Source organism: Siniperca chuatsi, linkage group LG15, assembly GCF_020085105.1.
Source record: "Siniperca chuatsi isolate FFG_IHB_CAS linkage group LG15, ASM2008510v1, whole genome shotgun sequence".
Lineage (NCBI taxonomy): Eukaryota > Metazoa > Chordata > Actinopteri > Centrarchiformes > Sinipercidae > Siniperca > Siniperca chuatsi.
Genome location: NC_058056.1, coordinates 7,234,695 through 7,246,972, shown reverse-complemented (window position 1 = coordinate 7,246,972; position 12,278 = coordinate 7,234,695).

Here is a 12,278-nt window from a genome sequence, read left to right as displayed (position 1 = left end):
AACTCCGTTCCCGTTTCCTTCCCGCTTTTTTTTTGTTTTGGTCCATCTGAGATTGACGTCAAACGTAACAATCGTGAACAAAAGCACATGTTGATTACAAACGTAGCTAAATTTTTGAACGTTGTAAGACATTTTAAATAAAGTGGTACCGGTACAGAGGGTGGTTGTTTGTGCTATACATCTCAAACTTTGATGCAAGCTGCTCATATTTGTCTGCAGCAAAAATATGTTATGTAAACACTGAAAACATAATCCCAGAGAGTGTGTGATTACTGTCCGGTGGATGCTGGGACGTGGCAGGGCCTATTACTTGCAGTGATTTTATTTCTCCACTTTACAACAACAGCGAAGAAGCATGTGACTTTCTAAACTACTAAAATTTCACTGACGAAAACGAGACGAAAACTAACAAAAATCAAATGACTAAAACTTTGGCTAAAACTAATATACATGTTCGTCAAAAGATTAAGACTAAAACTAAATCAAAATCGGGTGCCAAAATGAACACTGTATTGAAACATCTAGCATTTTTGCATCTGTCTTTATGTATATATTTCATCTTTTGTGACGCACATTGCATTACATATTCCTTTTTAATTAGCTATATAATGCAATATATTATTTTGTAATATATTAGTATTATTACATTATGAAAAACACAACGTATGTGATGGCAGAAGAGGGTCAGTGGTTTGATTACAAGAAATGCAAACTGTTGCTCACAGAGCATATCGCACTGGATCATTTTCATTCATTCAACCTTCATTTGCCCTCAGGAAGAACAGATGGAGGAACAGGAGCCCTCTTTTACAAGTGTTGGCACAACACAATGGCAAAAAAAAAGGCATTATAAAAGAAATTAATTAAAAACATAATCATACTACAACAAATACAACAATTGTGAGTATTAACCAATAGCATCACAGGCACAACACAGTTTAATCATGCCCTTTATGGGGTCTCTTAGACTATTCAGGGACACCAGAGTACTTTGTTTATGTTGTGAATTATTCCATAAAAATGGTGCACAGTATCTACAGTAAAAGCTGAGTCCAAGCTACGGATGTGAAGCCAGTCTGCAGAACATGTTTGAACCTGAAGGTGAGAAATGAGGGTAGGTAGAAGACATTCAGAAATAAATATTTAAAACCTATAAAAAGTCCTGATTCTGACAAAATCACACTAGCAATGTTAATTTCCTCAACAGGGCAATAACGGCTAAAACGTAGGTAGAAGTAGTTGCTAATGGAACAGTGATCCACATATGAGTAAATAGGGAGGAAGTGAGATGTTGAAATGTCTTTAAAACATTGATTCTATTATGTAAACCATATAAAAAAAGAACAATGAGAAAGGCTTTTAAAATCATAATGCATGTCTGTGTTTTTCAAAGCATTTCAGTCCTGTGCTTTCATTATATTAATATGCCATATGCGAATGTATTCACAAGAGGAATCTTCATACCACTTGCATATACCACTGTCTTTCATCTACTGTAGATCCGCTGCTTCTTGTTTTGTTATCTGAGTGCCCTCAGGCCCTAACACTCTTTCATCTCACAGCAATGTTGCTCACACTGAGTCTCGTGATGTTCATTTTTGCTGATTGCTTGCTTGGGAACATTCAAGCTGGTTACCCCATGTGTTGATATTTATGTAAATGACTTGATTATTAGAATATTTTCCTACAAGCATCAGGTATTGAAGACAGCCAGAGAAGATGAGAGTTTTAGAGTTCTTAGGGACTGTACAAAACTTATTGGGGGGGGGGTTATGTATTTTTTCTTTTTGCTGAAGCGAGGGTAGTCTGACTTTTTGAGAGAACAGACCGGTTCTTCTCATTTTTTCTCACCACCACCAGTATGTCAGTTTTGAGAAACCTAGAATACATGTGGATCCGGGATATTAGCGATTAAATGCTAAATCTTTAGCTCGCTGCATGTGTAATGTGTCATTTAAAGTTGGCCTCTATTATAATTGAAGTTCACCCTTTTATTTCACATTTTATTCAAAAATAGGGAGTGGATGGAATACTCGTAATTTTGTAATGTTTGCCATGAATTTGAAAATTGCTAATTAAATGTTGGTATCTTATGTGAAAATGATTTCATTAATCTATCAAGTTAAAATTAGATAGCTCCAGCTTAGATATTAAGAGTGCAACATCTTGGTTCGGGATATTAGTTAAGAGAATTCAGAGGAACATCGGGTGCTGTTGTTGTTCTGACTGACTGCCTTTTTTTGTTTCTATAAATGTCTGTTGTGTTGCTGTTAATAATTTAGTTTTTTTTTTTTTTCTCCGATGGTCTTTAGTGTTTTTGCTTCTTTCACCTTTTGTATTTTCTGATATGTCTGAATTATTACACTAGAGGACTATGGCCAAGAAAATTCAAGTTATTTGTCTTTTTGTACAGTATAATGTAAAAATGTTATTAGAAATAAAAGCTTAAATGAAAAAAAACTTTGGGGAGGCTCTTTCTTTAAAAAAAAAAAGTCCCTTAATTAGTCCAATCCGTTTTAATTAACTGTTGGAAAGTATATATTAAGCCAGAAGATGCTCTTGTTTGAATGTCAAAAGCAGATTTTAATACTGATTCCTCTGCAGTTCTATCAGTTACATACTGTATAAGGTCCTCTAACTGTTATTTTGAACACTCAAATTGGAACTAACTGACTGGATTGTGGCTGTAAATTGTTATTACAGTTATGCAAGGCTGCTGCAAATAAAAAAATCTAACCTCAGAAAGCTTCTTTATAACGTATTGTATATGTGACTTGGTTTTTTAATAAATGATGTTGAGTTACACAGGTTTGTTGGTACAGTGTTCCCAACAAAAGTCTATATACTGAGCCACTGTTGAATTCCATGGGTCGTTTGCATATAGATAACACAATCAAAGATCTGCAGTTGCTTAAGTGTCAAAGTGATGACTGGATGAAAAGTGATGATTAACAGGAAGAAGTGCAATCAGTTGCCTGTATGATAACAAGCAAAAATGAAAATAAAGAGAAGGGCAAATAGGTCAGCGTTATTGGTATTCAGAGCAGAGCGAATGAGCAATCAGCATATAAGGTGTAGACCTCTAAGCTTAAAGATGCCCTAACATCGTTAAAGACAAATTGTGTGTTTATGTTGTATAGGCTATTAGTTCAGAGCGTGTGCATATATCTCTGGGCTTTGTACTCACTGACTGCAGGAAGGCTGGGGTCCCAGCACAGGGCCGACATGCTCTGCATCTCAATAATACCATTAGCATTCAAGGTCTGTAAACTCTGCTGGACTGAAAACACTGGCAAACTAAGAGTGGGCTTGATTAAATAAATGCAGTTAAAACACGGTTTACTTGCATGCTTCTTCCTTTTGATAATGTTTGTAATTACTCTTATGCATAGAAGGAATAATGTGACTTAGCTTTGGCATCGTGGAGGAGCTGCATTGTCTTTATTTTACCACTGTGGTGCTGAAAAGTGGTATCACCTTGCAGGAAAATGGCTGTAAAAATGTCTCTGTGCACTGGGTGGCAGTGTTAGCAAAGGGATTCTTGTCATGTATCTTACACTTCTTTATTGTTGGTGATTACTTCCAGGAAAGTATAATTTTGTATTTTTTTTCTGCTCACTCATGTTTTGCTGCATTTAGAGGCACGTATTAACCTGCCCCTTATAAAGAAATAAAAAGCAAACTCAACATGGAAGTTTTGCAAGTTTAAAACACAAGATGTTATCACCTTCACTCACTCGTCCATCTACCACATATTCTTTTCACAGGTGAAGATGTGCAAGACAGTCAGCAAGTGGTAAATGAAAGAAACTTGCATGTACAACAGCATTAGACCTTTACTCAAGAGCACAAATTGAGTTGTTGTTAGAGATTGCGTTGCACAAATGCAGTTGAGAACAACTCTGCAGTTCTTCTGACACAGTGTTGCAGGAGCCTTTGTGAAAGGTCAGGTAAGCAGCTGTGACATTGTTCTACTCACCAAATGTCACAATGTCCCAGGGGTTGACGTGACTGACAGGGGACCTTATCTGGTGGGATAACACCCCTCTCTGGTGGAGGACCGTGCAAGGGTCGTTGTTGGTGGAGTGGGAGATAACAGGTGCTGGAGTGGTTAAGACTAATCATGGCTCCCAGTTTTATGGTACACTATCACTGCTTTGCCAGCATGATGTTATTTTGTCATTAAAGTCAAACAGAAATTTGAATTCTCATCACCATTCGTGTAAGGGAATATGAACTGTAATGATACGACAGCTTTTATGCTTCATTTTTCAAAAGAAGACACTGTTTTTGGACATATTGGTGGAAACATCTAAGCTTTAAGGCTCTGGGTGGACGTTTCCCATTACAGCCGTTGACTGACGCGCTAGCAGCTTGGTGCGCTGCTAACTGGAGATTGCATATTGTAGCCCACAAACATTAATACAAGGCAGTTTCCCCCATTTTTAGTAAGCCCACATATCATCACTATCAACCTTAGTAATTAACAACATTCAGCTCAACCCATTGTGTTGTTAAGTTTGTCTTCCACACTGAAAATGGAAGCAAGCTAACTAGCTAACATTAAAGTTGTTAGGATTTATCCTGAAGGGGAAATTTCATGGAAATCCAGTTGTTGAGGTATTTCAGTCTCGACCAAAGTGGTGGACTGAATCCCTAGTAATGGTAAATGGACTGTACTTGTATAGCACCTTTCTAGTCTTCCGACCACTCAAAGCTCTTCACACGCTACATATCACATTCACCCCATTCACACACTGATGGCAAATGCTAACTGTTCGTCAGTCCAAAGAAACTAATCATTTACACACACACTCACACACCAAAGGAACAGCCCTCGGGAGCAATTTGGGGTTCAGTGCCTTGCCCAAGGACACTTCAGCATGTGGGCTGGGGGAAGCCGGGATCGATCTGCCGACCTTCCGATTGGTGGAAGACCTGCTCTACCACAGCCGCCCCTTTGCGGCTAGGCTAATAGCTAGAAATTATTCTTTTTGGTAATTACAGTTTGAACTAAATAAGCAATTAGCAAAATATTTAACTTTTAAAATATATTGGATATTGGACAGTCAGAGTAATCCACCATTAAAATGAATCTCTAAAAGTTGCAAAAAAAATGTGATTTTGTTCAGAAATTAACTTTTTATTTAATGTGATATAATCCAAAGAGTTAGTCCTTAAGGAACTGCTGCTGCAAGAATTTCATTATTATGGGTTTGAATGAAGAGTTTTAATGGATTCTGGTCCAAGAATTTTCATTCCTAGTTAGTATAGGCCTGCAGTTCTGGGACTTGGAACACTGTATCCTTGAAAGTTTTTGTGCACTCAAATTTAAAATAGTAGCAAAATATAAGAACTATTGGGAGCTTCAGTACAAGATTAAGAGTAAAAGCAGCCTTTAAAGTCCTTGATTGAACCCAGAAACACATTAATGAACCGTGATTCATGTAGAACTGGATCATCAGCATGTCCTCCTCCTCCTCCTCCTCCTCCTTCAGCTTCTCTTCAGCCTTGCAGTCGCTGTCGACCCTTTGTGCTTCTTCTGTTTCCTGTCACCTGTAGTGTCACTATTAAAACAATGTTGCAGTACATGTGACTTCCCTTCTCTCTGCCCTGTGCACTCTCTCAACACATTCGGCAGTTTGCATTTGAATCATGTCTGAATCACAGCTGAATACCTGATGAGTAAGTAAAAGAAAAATAGGAATAATACTCTGGTGGTGTAAAGGCTCTTCGTGTATGTTCTCCTCTTCATCATGTGTCCCCTCTGTGTGATAGAACTGAGGATAGCTGCAAAGCGCACAGGGCTTTCAGTTTCTTTGACTCTGTCCTCTAAATCTGGACGATATACTGTATGTCAGTCTTAGCCAAGAGTGTTGTTTCTCTTCTGTTAACCTCACCTTACTCATCTTATCATGTTAAAATATCAGATGTTGAGCTCTTATGATCACAGTTTTAAAGCTGCATTACAAACAGTGATTAGCAAAAAGTCAGCAAACACTGCCAAAAGCTCAATTTTTCTCCAGCTCGTTGCTAACTACAGAATCAAAATGTAAAAAAGTAAAGTTTTGGGTGATTGTTACTATAAAGATTTAGACTAGTGCAGCTTTAATTTTCTTCCTTTTTAAAATAATATTAACCTAATACTCTAACAGTGGCCCTTATGGCACTGTTTTGTTACATCAGATTTGGTGTGATGATATTACACTTCCAGATCAAGCGATCAGAAAGACGCTCATTTGTACAAGACACTAATGAGCACACAGATGGACCTTAGTGAAATTTGTTTCAGTTAAGCAAGCTAATATAATTTGAAGAAAATGAGCAACTGCTGCCACACTCTTTTCACTCACTCTCTCTCTCTCATTTCAGGTTTGTGTCCTGATCTGAAATGTTTTGTGAGAGCACATACCAGTATTATTGACCATGTTTGCCCCTGTCTTAGGGTTAGTGATGATATCTGCCCCCACCAACCTTAAATGCATGCACTGGCTTGGCAGAAACTCTGAATTAGAATTGACTTACTGTACTTGTACTTGTAGCAGCAGTGCTTCCATACTGCACCTTCACTACTCTCTATGAAAATTGTTTTTCATCTCCCTTTATTTTTCATCAATTATTGCCCTTTCTCCAGAGTGTGATACTTGAAAGTTCAGCAAGTAGAAGCTGAGACCGCCAATCCCTGTGGGATCTACAACGTAAAGAAAATATGGCACTAAAACACCTTTTCGCAGATTGGCACAGATGAACATGAGTAATTTCTATGATATGCTCTTTATTGTTTCCAGGCTAAACACTTCCCTGTAGGCCAGCCTGTGGGATTTTCAATCAGTCAGGTAATAATATAGAAGCGAATACTATTATATACAATGCTACTGAATTAGATCAAGAATAAATAGAATGATCAGATTAAAGTGTTTGACAATGATTCATATAAAGAACAGCAGTGCATTACTACACTTGAGCCTGTGTGTGTAAAACTTATTAAATATATTATGGGGACCAAGGAAAACACATGAATGAATTGAATATATTTGTGTTTCTAAAGGCTCAGTAAAAGTACAACTCTGACGCCAGGCTGGTGAGAGAAAAAGTTCAAGTTTACTCAAGGTTGAAAACGGGCAGAAGTCAAAACCAGGCAGGCAGGGGAGATAAGGTAAACGTATCCAGCAGGGGATCAGGCTGGAGAGCCAAAAGGCAGGCAGGGGGTCAAAACAGGCAGAACTCAGGCAGGCAGAGAAAATGGCTGGAACGCTAAGGCAGACGCATATACTGTATATGCTACTGGGGAAGTGGGAATGGGTGGAGGGGGTCAGGTGATGGGGAATGGCGGAAACGCAGGGGTTAATGCAGGGCAGGTGGGAGGGGCAGGATCTGAAACGACAGGAGAGTTAGTACACAGCAGGGGAAAAAAGCAGACAAGGGAAATGTGAGATTAGGAATTGCCTGACATTCTGACAGTGCCGTTCAACAAACACTCCTGAAAACAATGAAAGACAGCCATAATGCCCTTTATGACATGAATTTTAAACCCTCCCCTGTGCTCATCCCACTGTTTAATGTCAACAGACTTCACAATTTCCTTAATCACAAATTAACCTCATCAAAGATGATTAACATTTTACATAATCAGAGTTCTGGTTCTGTTCAGCATGCTCTTCCTGTCCCCCATGATCCACCTGTAGTCGCTCTGCTTGAGGCAGTCTCCCTAGACTTTCACTCTAGATACTTTCAACAAATGAGTGCTTGCCACTAAACCAACATGTTGACTCTTCTACACCCTCAATGCTAAACTCATTATAGGGCTCCTTTTCAACAGTACGTCCCCCCTCTGTTCACTCTCATTAATACTTCTCTCTCCTCCGGTATTGTGCCCTCAGCCTGTTAAAGGAGCAAAGATTAAAACCCTGCTGATCCTTGTTCCTGAAATCCTTAACAATCACAGGCCCATTTCAAATCTCCCATTCATCTCTTAAGTCCTGGAAGACACCCATTAATCTGATGATCTATCAGGCAAAAGAGGGTCTTCACAAGGGCTTCTGTGCAGTTTAGTTGGAGGTCACGCTGAGTTGACATTACTGTTCAATGCTAAGTTAGGAAACATGAGCCGATCTGTAGGGGCATGCACTGTCCTTGGTGCTGAAGTGAAGTTAGTCTAACCTGTGTTTTTGTAGCTATTTATTTGAATGTGAGATCTGCAGGATTGAGATGCATGGCAGAAAATTGTGTGGGGTTGGAAGCAAGAAATAGGAGCTCCAAAAAGTGGTGTTATTGCTAGAAAGTTTGTCTTCCTCTTAAATAACTTGGAAGGAATGTTTGTTCCAAGTGTGACAGGACACGTGCGTATACTTTGCATACTGTCCATCTTATCACGCTATCCAGCAATGGTGGATATAAACTGTTTCAGTTTGGCTTCAGGTCTTTCAATAGCAGCGAGATTGCACTCAGAAAATTAAAATAAGGTTTAAATTTGCTCCTTCCTCCTTGGTTGTGATCCTACTTGATCTGCAAAATTTGACGCAAATGAGAAAAGTTTACTTTTTTTGTGCAATAAACTTATAAACTTGCATTTGCAACCTGGTGGTTTCATAAGTTCAGTTTAATTACTAATTTAGGTGTACCACAAGGTTCAGTATTAGGCCCATTTATATTTTCTATTCAAGTGATATCTCCTGGAAAAATCCAAGGCATTGTATTTTAATTGATTTTCTTCCCTGTTCTAATGTGTTTTTAAATGTCATTCCAATCCATTTCTTTGTCTGTGAAATGTAAAGCACTTTGAATTGCATCTGTGTTTGAAAGGTGCTATACAAATAAATCTGCCTTGCCTTGCCTAGTTATGATTTCACGTTTTTCCCAGTTATGATAATGACACCCGAATGTACAAGGCTGTTTACCACACAAAATTTGTTTAAAGTTTAAAATCTGTGGTCAAAAATGGGACAGTGTTTATTTTTTCCATTTCTGCTCTACAACATTCACGATGTCCTCCTGAATCAGCCTCTAAACTGATGTCTCATGAAACTTATTCCGGTTCAAGTTAGCATCAAGTATCTAGCACCTTCAGCAACTAGTCATTGGGCCTCACACAAGAACATGTTTTTTGTCCTAAATCTCTCAAATGTCTTTCCTGAGGCTTGCTTGTAACAAGTGTCAAACGTCAGATTCACCAAAATCTCTTTACTGCACAAACTTGTCGTAAATTGCTTGTTTCAACCTGCTGAATGCCACCTATTCATGGAGGTGTGCGTTTGTGAGATTTGATCATTCTCATAATAGACACCTCCAATAAGGCTCCTTGTTCTGCTCTGTTTATGGGAAAATTTAAATCACAAAAATGTCACCTAATTCCATTATATGTGATGTTACACTGTTGGGTGGATGTTAAGGTTCTCTGCACTAAGACCCTGAGGTTGGAGTGTAAAAATCTCCCTAGCAGCTACTGAATTGTATGAGCTTTCATGCCAAAATACTCATACCAATAAAAGCTAAAAAAAAAAAAGATGTCAAACCTGTCAGTAAAATGGCAAGCCATGATTACATTAAGTTTTATTTTATTTGTTATTTTTCTCCAAATATATTCATATCAGGGCATTATCATTATACATGTTTATCCCCCTGTGAAGAAAGGCAGACTATCTGTATGACTTGTACCACAGGCCTGGACCCCTTGTGGATTTTGTTTGTAATAATGAAAAAAAAAAATATATAAAATGGTTCTGTTAAATCACTTTAAAGAATACTCCACCAATTTAGCATTGCACTCCTATAACATTGTCGGACTCACAATGGGCAATCGTCCTTGTCAAAACCTGGCGCCAGATGAGAACTGATACCACCCCGCTTTACCAGGGCTGGTAAATCAGTCTTCCCAGAGTATGGTGCACTCACGTAAGGATGCAATTAAGCCTCGAATGCAATCAATACAGCACCAAATATCATAGTTGTTATAATTAGTAATGGGCCTACTACACAGGACGCTGTTGATTACACTTTCCTCAACTTTAGGGAATGTTTTCTTATGTTCTTTCACATTCCTGAGTTGGAGAACATTTTTAAAGCACACTACTGTGGAAGTTATGAACTTGACGACATTTTGTGTGTTTCCACCAGCACGTCCTCAACCCCGGAACAGCAGCCACACAAACAGGAATAACAGAGAGTGGCGTAGCCTTCCCCAGGGCACCGCTCTGTACAACACACATAAACAAACTGAGTTTGGAAGCTCTATTTGACTCCAAGCTTAGACTTAGATGTGTTTTGTAAATAAATTGACACCCACTGATCTGCAGTTTTGTCAACTGCATGCCTGGAAGATATGTTTGCTGTTTGTTTTTTGTCCATTGAGATATTACTTGTGTTGGTGCAGCTGACTCAGAGAAACTCCTGGACAGAAGAATGCTTCCAATCTGCTATGAAAAGATTGAATTCATTCATGAGCTTGACTTTAAATCAAAGAGTAAATGTAATTAACATGTGATTTAATCCACATTTTAAACTTCGACGTTTTAAGCGTGCAGCATAGTAGAATGAGATTTGGTCACAATATCAAATGCACACTATGAAAAGCATCACTCTTTTCATTTTATAACACAAAACCAAACTGGATATTCGGTGGTATCTCCAGCTGAGACTCTAGGTGGTTCAACATTTCTTGGTTTGTCACCAAGAAGCTCAGTGTCTTGCAATGCCATGCCCTAATCTGCTGATTAAAATATCAAACAGGTTTACAGCTCCTCTGACTTCAGCTTTATGCCTCTCATGCTGGTCTTTCAGGCAGATCAGCAGCATTTCCCCCAGTGGACGGAATACAGCAGAGAGCCCAGTCTGAGATGTCAGATAATCCCACAGCAGAGATGGACTGTATTAGTTGCAGATAACATGCTTCATTTCTCTGTTTGGCACTGCGTACCAATGGCTGAGAAAAGGACTGGCAAGCTTTGATGGCAGGAGCTGCCAAAACGACTCCCCATGTGACCTCACTATGTGATACAGACAACTGATGCCAAACCCAGAGGTAGGGCCCTCAGCAGGTATAGACAAATAACAGACTTTCAGATATTTCCTAGATACAGAACCTGGATATGGAACAGTGAGTTTGAATTCATCATATTTTACAAGGCACATAGAAACATTTCTGATGGCAGATGAAACTAAGAGTCTACAGCCATGCCATAAATTATGACTCTTGTCCTTGAGAGCAAAGGAGGAAGTCGGATGAAGTTATTATTGAGCTACAAAGTCCACAGAGGGAGGAAGTCGGGGCGGATGGATGGGCCAGCAAAACGAGGGACTTTATCACGGGGGAACGCTGTTCATCATCTGTTTCCACAATCGTTCCCCAACCTTGATCAAGCGGTTATTAGTGTTACCCTGCCCTTTTCCTAAACCTAACCAAACATTAACCATAGCGTTGTCACATCATAAAACAGATTTATTTTCTAACAGGGATGATTTGTAACAGTTTTGGAAGGCACAGACAAATGATGTTGTCCTGCTGACAGGGGCATCAGATCAGAGAACACGGACAAACAATGTATTTTGTCATTTAATTTGGAGGACTTGTTGATAAAGAATCATTTTGGGTGTTTGTGATGCTCAGAAAAAAAAAAATTCAGCGTTTTACAGCCATTCGTTTTGTAATGATTGTGTACGGGAAAAAGTATTTATGGGCCAGTGTGTGTCATGTGATCCTGCAATACTGACTGTGGCCACTAGGCCACAATTGCCTCACAGCCCAACGCTGTTTCTGGGGGCTTTTGCAATAAACCAGAGCATTTGGACAAACTGAAACTATGACCAGCTGGTGGTGCTAGACAGGGGCATTTCCAGGATTTGAGGACATTCTGGGCTTAGCCCTGACCTCTCTGGGGTCCGGGGTCCGGGGGAGGAGAAATATTTTCATAAACAAGCTCTATTTTGATGCTTTTTTATGCACTCTGGCACCTTGTTTACAAAGTATATCTTAGTCATTGAAAAAAAAAAAACCTGTTTAGTTTCCAGATAAATTATGAATTGTGATGTTAAAAAGATTAGCAAGTTAGTCATTAGTATGTAAAACACTTCACAACTGCTATCATTAAACATTTACTTTTCAGATACAGTTCATGCAGTGTAGTGCTTGCACTGCGCTGTTAATCTGTCCATCATCTTGGACGATCTCAATTCAATTCAGGTGATTTATTGGCAAATAAAATGCCAACGCATTTGGACACAAATTGTACAATCGTAATAAACACAAATACAACAAAATTACAAGAAGTAGCCAAAGAAGAAGT